At 41.8% G+C, this 8,401-nt stretch overlaps 1 pseudogene; it reads right to left on the reverse strand.

Moving 5' to 3' along the window:
* Positions 1-1,645: 1,645 nt before the first annotated feature.
* On the reverse strand, positions 1,646-6,007 carry LOC146247363 (uncharacterized; annotated as a pseudogene).
* Between the last annotated feature and the right edge of the window lie 2,394 nt (positions 6,008-8,401).

Genomic DNA, 8,401 nt, shown 5'->3' on the forward strand with positions numbered 1-8,401 from the left:
CAGGGCTGGTCAGTTGGGGTACAGAGCTGGTCCGTTGGGGCACAGGGCTGGTCCGTCGAGGCGCAAGGCTGCTCCGTTGGGATACAGGGCTAGTCCGTCGAGGCGCAGGGCTGGTCCGTCGGGATACAGAGCTGGTCCGTCGTGTTTCGAGGGTTTTTCTTAATGCCCCAATTATGTCTGGCCTTTTTATTTTTGGGGCTGGAGGCAAATTTATTATTTTGGCAGGGACAGGGACTTTATCTTCACTGTCACTCTCAAATCGGTTGTTTGGTCTTGTGGGGTGAGGGGAACACAGAAAATTATAGCAGAATTAATTTAAACAGAACACAATGTTGTACAATGTTGTGCCACACCTGCAGAAAGTGATGCATTGCAGTTTCCAGTTCCCTGTGCATCCTTTTAATATTTTGTACATTATTTGTACAATACTATGAAAGAAACATTCAACATCTATAATAGGTAAAATAGCAGTTAAATACTTACAGCCTTTTTCGCTTTTTCTTTTGGATGTCTTCGTTTTCTTCCTCTGCTGTTTGGACATCCGTGTTTGTTTCAGCTTGAGGAAGTTTCATTCTGGAAGTTTTGTAGTTTGCTGCGAAAAACAAGACAGTTAACATTAAATAGATCAATCCATATTAATCCTAAAGGTTAATATGTAATGTAGCCTACATACCAGCTGTATATACAATTCGGACACTGAAAGCATCCCACATGTGTCCTGGCTGCTCCTCATGCCGTAGGCCTTTGCCAATTCATCAGGCTTGTAATGAGATGGCCATTGACAAACTTGGTTTGCAACCCACAGTGCGGGTACCACCTCTACCTCTTGGGTTTCGAGAAACTCCATGATGTGAAACATGGCTTAGAACAGAAAGAGACTCAATATTACTAGTTTTAATACTCTTAAAACTAGTAATATTGAGTCTCTCAATAAACACATTCATCTTTACTTTAACAGAAAACTGTTCCACAGAAGAATGTTTTCATGATAGTCGTAAGTGCTTTACAGATTGAATGATTAATGGAAGTGTCATTAGTAGTGTAAATATGGGATACACACCTACAGAGATAAGTGAAGACAGACTGGACACTGTCACCGCTGACTTAACTTGATGCCTATCTGCACGTCAATTAAGGCTAAAAATCACACAATATAATCAAAATGCCCCCAGGTCCCACAAGGTATGCAGTGTCATGTGTCAAAGACTAAATCTGAATTCTAACTTTTTTTAAACAACCTAATGAAAATATTATTATACACATAACCAACTTAGAAGGTAGACGAGTGTTGAGGAACAGTTGGAAGGAGATCGACACATGCCATTTCCAAAGGCACACACCCAAACATCACAGGAAAGTATGCAGTCAATTGTGACCCATAATGTCACAATAATTGCTTATTTGAACTTAAAAGGAAATATAAACTTATTATTTGGGGAATCATTTTGGCTCTCTATCATCATTAGTCCCATGACCTTACCACTTCTGTTCATCGTAACCAAAAAAGAGAAAATATGCCCATTTAAACTAATAACAATATATACATTGTAAGTTAAATGTGGTCTAAGGTACATCAAATCAAGTATACTTGTTGACACAAAGGGTGTATGCTTTTTGAAGACAATAGGAGGGTTAGGACTGCAGTTTAGGATAGGTTTCCATGAAGAAGTGGAATAACAACAAACCCAACCTCTAAAGGTAACCTGACACACATCTTCACATTGGCATCTAACTTTAAGTACATCAGATTGGATGACACGTGACACAAAACAAATTCCCAAATCCGTGGAGTCAATGGGATAGTCCCAAAATGTTGCAATGTGTCCATATTCTTTGCAGACAATGTATTCCTCACCCTCAAAGACAATTATATTCTCAACCAAGAGTACTTCATTGTTCATTTTGATGCATCTGTCTCTCTCTGATGAGTTGATGATAAAATCATCTATTGCCATTTCTTTAAACTGCGAGACAGTTCCTGTAAAGCCTTGTGGAACAGGTCCACCTGAGTGCAGCCTTTTATATTTTTTATCGGTACCCTTGTCTTTTATACTTGTTGAATCAAGTTCGGAAATTCTGCGTATAACTTGCTGCAGTGGTGAGCTAGGTTTTCTAACCATTCTTTAGTTTTCAAAAGGAAACCCTGATATTAAATCTAAGTGGCCATGCACCTTCATGTCATCACTGAGATGAGTCAAACCATGTATGTTGTAAACTAAAAAACCCTGACCATAGAGTTCCCCAAAATGCTTAACAAATGATTTAAGTAGCGTGTTTGCAAAGTCATTTAACAACAAACAATATGCTGGACTAGCCAAAATGTATATACTTACAGGCAACAGCATAACATTTTGATAAACCTCAGTAGTCAGCACATCCCTCAAAACTACTGAACCAGTGTAAAGTAAGAACTGCCGAAGTTCTGTTGCCTTCCATCGTAACCTCTCATTTAGGGCCCTAGGCCTTCTAGCAAATTCTGACGGTATGTGACTTCTGAGAGCAAGCAATTTTCCTGAAATTAAAGATACCTGTCTGGATGAAACGCGGTAAAGCAACTTGCCACTGATGAAGAAAGTGTTTTGTCTGTCTTTTCATAAGCGGAGTGACTAAATTCAGTTGAGTTCTGGATTTTTAAGTATTTATCAATCTGCAGATTGGGAGAGAAAACCAGACCTCTGACAAGAAATGACAACACAACACCAGGCTTAGGTCTCAAACAAGTCTCTCTCCGTTCTGAAGGCCGGAGGACCATCTTTTATAGGGCACAAGAATGTAAACATAGATAGTGACAGTCAGGCAGTATTGACATTACAACAGTCTCAGAGAAAGAGATTCATAGCTCCCAACACATGACCATTCAAACTACAGAGTTCATAGTTGGAGCTCTCCTTGAAGTCATGACAAGGACCATTTAGCCAGTACTTTCTCCTGATCTCAAACATCTATTAACCCTGACACATAGACACAATCTACTCTTATTAATAGCAAGCTTACATGAGAACATACTAACTAGTATCCAATGACTAGTTCTCTTGATTAGTGAATAATGTAAGCACAAAGGAAATCTAAATTTCTTCCACAGTCCCCCCTTTTGACGGTTAACTTCAACACAACAATCATTCATCAACTGTTTACCTGGGGCCTGCTGTAGTGCCGTACATTTCACAAGTTTCATAACATTTCAATACCTTAACAATCAAACAATACAGTATCTGTTACTACTCAGCACAGCATACATGATTATAGGATTTGAAGAAGTATTAGGTAGTACCCAGTCAGGTGAAAAAAGTACAAAGTCAATGAAGTGAATGGCTTTTGTTTAGTTCTCTAGATAGGGCTCCCAGAAATGACCTTAACCCTCCTTCTATTTTCCTCGTTCTAAGTTGCATGGCATTATACACTTTGTTGATAATGTAACCTCTGATTCATCCTAGTAACACAGGCATTTCCTAGGACCTTACAAAAGAACCAGCTTACAGCTATTCACTTCATAAGCAAACAGCATAATGACACTTTATCAACGATTCTAGAAACATAGGCATATTTCTCTCCTGGTCATAACCAAGGGTCATGCTCTCGTGAGCTTAACACAGCAGGGTATAGACCAAACACTGTTCATTACATGTAAATTCAGAGCATTTCAAACAGTATAAAAGCAATAAAGTAACCGTTATCTTTAATTATTAATAACTGATCTGTGGTTAAGGACAGATCCCTTCAGATTGCTTGTATATCAATTGGAAAATAGAAGGAGGCAAATGGCCATCTTTATTACATTGGCAAAGTAATCACATGGTACTTGAGATTACATATCAGACAAGTCCATCATTCTCAGGGCAGTACAGTAATCATCAGTTTTGCTTGCTTTTGTCTGTGGCTTGAGTTGGACTACCATCATTTTACTGGCATGCTTCCTAGAGCCTACTGCACAGCACTGTACACAGCAGAAAGTACACATCTTCCAAGCACAAACCACAATCAGTACAACAACGATTAACATGCCCAATCCAGTGATTCCCATTTGAATTATAGTCGAAAAAGAAACCCCAACCGAGGAGGTCAGTCAGCACAATTCCAAGCTTCAAGTTCCCCTAAAGCTGAAATTATCTCTTTAACTTGAGCATATTTGTGATATTAGCAGATTCATCTGGGATAAAAGTACATCAGTCATGACCTATCACAGAGCTGACAACAGATAATCCAGTGCCATAGGGTTCTGTAGCACTACCTGCCTCATGGCCTTCATCTCAGAAGCAACCGCAGGTTGGCTGTCTCATTACCAATAGACTCCAACCCTAGTGCTAAGCTCCAAATATCTGTAAAGGCAGTAATAACACCATACACAGGGGAAATGGCAGCTGAAAACATGACAAGTGACTGAGGTACTATTGAATCCACGTAATGTGATCCCAGATTCTTAGCATCTGCTTTAATAAACCTTATTTTGTGGCGGTGCCACCAATGTTTGGGCAAGGGGTGCTAGGCAACCCATCTATAGGTCTGAGGGCTCCTACAATAAACCCAGGGTAACCCGTTCCTGACCAGTCGGCCGGCAGGAAATAATAAGCACTCTTACCACATCCCCACATGGTGCCCTTGTTAGCTACATGAGGAAGCCAACATGGTGATTTCCTTATACAGTACTTACAGGTCCATCTCCAACAGGCAATCATGCAACAGGCTGTTAGCATACATAAACACAGTGTGGTTAAATGTATTTTTTCAACTAACTTCCCATAATTATTTGAACATTCAATCAACCATATACTACATCTTCTGTCGTATGCTAAAGGTGTATGAATAGCTTAGGTGTATGAGTAGCAACATCAGGAATTAATGTCAGTCACCCATCCAAATGGTATACAAGACAAGTAACATTGAACTCAGATACAATGGAACTTACAAATCATCCAGTAGAGGGTGAGCATACATAGAAACCGTATCCTTACATGTATTATTCCCCAACACTCTCACTGTACCACTCTGCCATACACCATAACCATGCAGATGGGGCATATTCAAGAGATGACTGATTCGTTCCAAAGAACAGTCACATTTGTTACATCCAACCTTACACAAAACCACTTCTTAACCTTACACATATCAGCCAGGGTAACCCGAGGGACACAGAGGGACAGATATCCCTGGCTAACCTCCAGGGTGCTTGGGACTCTAACCACAAACTCTGCAAGGTCTGTCCCCTCTAATGCTGGTCCAGTCTTTTTTTTCTCGTCCACGGTAAGGTGTTGTTGTACAGATTGTTCTTCATGTGTGCTTTATGATGAATCTCAATGTTCACATCAGTATAATTGGGAGCGTGCAATAGTGACTCTCGGTGTGGCTCATGTATGCAATGTCTGTGGACTCGTCCAGTATCAGTAAATGTCTGTCAGGTGTGTGCGTCAGTATGTGTGGATCTCATCTTGCATCGTAGCTCAGGCAGCGGCCTCGGTTTCTTTGAAACAACCGTGGGCCTCTGCCTCAGTATCTTCTTGTCCCCGTTCTGGGTTCTGTCATCTGCTTCATGTAGAGGCCGGAGGAAGACTGAAAGTTTCTTCCCCTCTCCAGGCTCCTCTCTCTGGTTTCCCGTCTGGGTGCTGTCATCTGCTTCATGAATCACATATGGGGGAGAGAGGCATGGTAGCAACAGCAGCCCATCTCTGGCTTTCTCCACATGTGGCTCACCTTTCGACGTCTTCAACACCTCCGGGTGGGTGCTCTTTGGGACCTCCTTCTCAGCACCCCTGGATTGGAGTGCTGGATGGCGGGGTCCTGGTTCTTGCTCAAATCTGTCCGCTGGACTGGAACCTGCTCCCGGATCAGCTGCTGCAAACGGGTCTCCACCCCCCTTGGTGTACTTCTGGAAGAGTAACCCAGTGGGGATGAGACAAATGACAAGTTGGAGCAGGCACCATTTGGAGGTGCACCAGCTCCTCCACCGGCCCGACTCCGTTGGAACCCTCCACCGTGTTGTTCGGTGGCGGGGCTGTTTTGCAGTGTGTCGCATGGCTCCATGTTTGACGACCCTCCACTTTCACAGCTGTGTGAGTCACCAAGATAAACAGCTATGGACAGCTCCATCTCGGTGTGAGGCAGTCCTCCATTTGCGCACTTTCACGTACACGTAGTCTCCCGGTTGATAGGGATGACATGGCTCCCCAGGCAGGGCAGCTTTCACCTGTGAATGCACAACCCTGGCTGCTCTAGTTAGGGCGTAACAAAAGTTTAACATTGTATCATCCATTTGATGGATATCCATCTGTGTCAATGATAGTGGGAGAGACAAGCAATCTCATTGGTCTCCCTTCAATTATCTTGTGTGGGGAAAGTACATTTCTCCTCTGGGGAGTGGACCTCATGGCCATAAGAGCTAGTGGAAGTGCATCAGGCCACTTCAGGCCTGTCTCCACATATCTTGGCTAGTTTGTTTTTCAAAGTTCTATGTTGCCTCTCCACTGCCCCCGCAGACTGTGAGTGGTAGGGACAGTGGAAATGATGGTTGATCTGGAGCGCTTATCAAAGTTCCTGAACAATTTTGACCTGTGAAATGTGATCCTCTATCACTGGTCAGTCTTGTGAGGATCTCATATCTACAGATCACATCTCTTATAATAAAATCTTGGCTACCGTGGTAGGATCAACTTTCCGACATGGGTAGGCTTCTACCCATTTAGAGAACATGACAACAATTACAAGTACACACTCAAAATTACAACACTTGTTCATCTGCATAAAATCAATTTTTAAATTAACTACAGAGCATACAATTTCTGGGGAAATTGTGAGGGTGTGCTTGCGGCTGTCCCAGCTGCTCATAGTCTTCTGGTGTTCACATATTTAAAAAAGCATTTAAGTGTATGACTGCAGTTCTGACCATTGTGTTCCCTTGATAATAAGTTTGTAAAAATTACATGCATCACTCAGATGGAGGAGAGGTGATACTGGTTGGTTGGAAGAGAAGGAGGCCAAATGTAGCTCATGAAGATGCAGCGCTAGGTAACTTATTAAATTGTAATCAGATAAACAACTTGTTGGTTGCCCAACAAGAGGAAGACACAGCATCTGCTTCTTCAACTCCTTAATCCTCTCAGGGCACCTCTTGCACCGGGTTAGAAAGACATCAGCATAATGTAGCTAATTTTACACAATACATTAAGGATTAAAAAATCAACACCCATCTTCCTATTTAAAGGGTCAATTGTAGGCTATGGGACGTCAATATTACAGTTAGTCTAATTATGTGTAGGACTGTGTTTCTCAAGTGGTGGGTCCCGACTCCCGACCCAAGTAGATCGCAAGCTGGTGTAGGACTTATTGATTCATAAAACCCTCTAAACTCCATATATTAATGTTTTCTGTTATTTAAAAGCAAGCTCAGACGTATGAATGGAAAAGGCATCTTTGTAAACCATCCTGGTCTGTTGTTATGTGTAAACCGAACATTTCACTTAGCTACTTGACTTTAAATAATCACTTTGTATTCTACCAAAGACAACAAAGTTGACTAGAGTAGCTAGATTTTTTTTTTAGCTAACTGGCTACCACTACGGCACTAGCTGGTGGCTGGACGATTTGTACAGTACCTCCCAGAAGAGGTCTGGAACGGAAGACTAACAAGGTAGCAAGTTAGCTGTAGCTAGGTCTAACACTTGGTAACACTGCAGATATTAGCAGATGTGCTGGGGTAACAGCTAGAGCTAACTCCTCTGTGAAATAGCAGACCACTGTTTCCGAAAGTAGATCTACTAGCTTAGCTCTAATAATAACAGCGTAGTAGCTGTAGGGGGGTAAATATTGTCCAAACAACCAAAACTAATTCCCCTATGGTTTAAAGGAAGATGGGAAACTGAACAGTGTATTAGCATGAACCAAATAATGCCAATACCAATAGAATTCCAGGTATTTGACTCTATGGGTTAAATCAGAGCAAGAATGGTCAAAGTACGGTTAAATGAAATACGCATTTAATAACTTTGCAAATGAATGAAATCAATTACAAGGCAAACATGTTACAATATGAAAGCTTTCAATCTTACCTACTCTACCATGATCATTGTAAATCAGAGAGAAAGCAAGAGGTGAGCAAGGAGTAGGACAGTAGGACAAGGGAGAACTGAGGAGAAGGTCTCAGGAGACGAAGAATCCAAAGAACAATGCATTACAATTCCCTTTATACACAAGAACAACCAATCAGACCAAATCTTGAATGGGGTGTGAGAGCCATCAAGTTGAGACCGTCCAGAAACTCCAGACTTTAGCATATGAGAGGTGGGGGCAGGTTTGACACCCAGCCTTACTATCCTCCCTTTTGGACACAAAAGCACAGCAAAAGCTGCAGTGTTCATCGTGTGATAACCTGCACCCGTAGGAAAAGGAACTTGATTGCAGACAGGTCAGCATT

This window comes from Hypomesus nipponensis, chromosome 19 (assembly GCF_054491055.1).
Source record: "Hypomesus nipponensis isolate SF chromosome 19, ASM5449105v1, whole genome shotgun sequence".
Classification (NCBI taxonomy): domain Eukaryota; kingdom Metazoa; phylum Chordata; class Actinopteri; order Osmeriformes; family Osmeridae; genus Hypomesus; species Hypomesus nipponensis.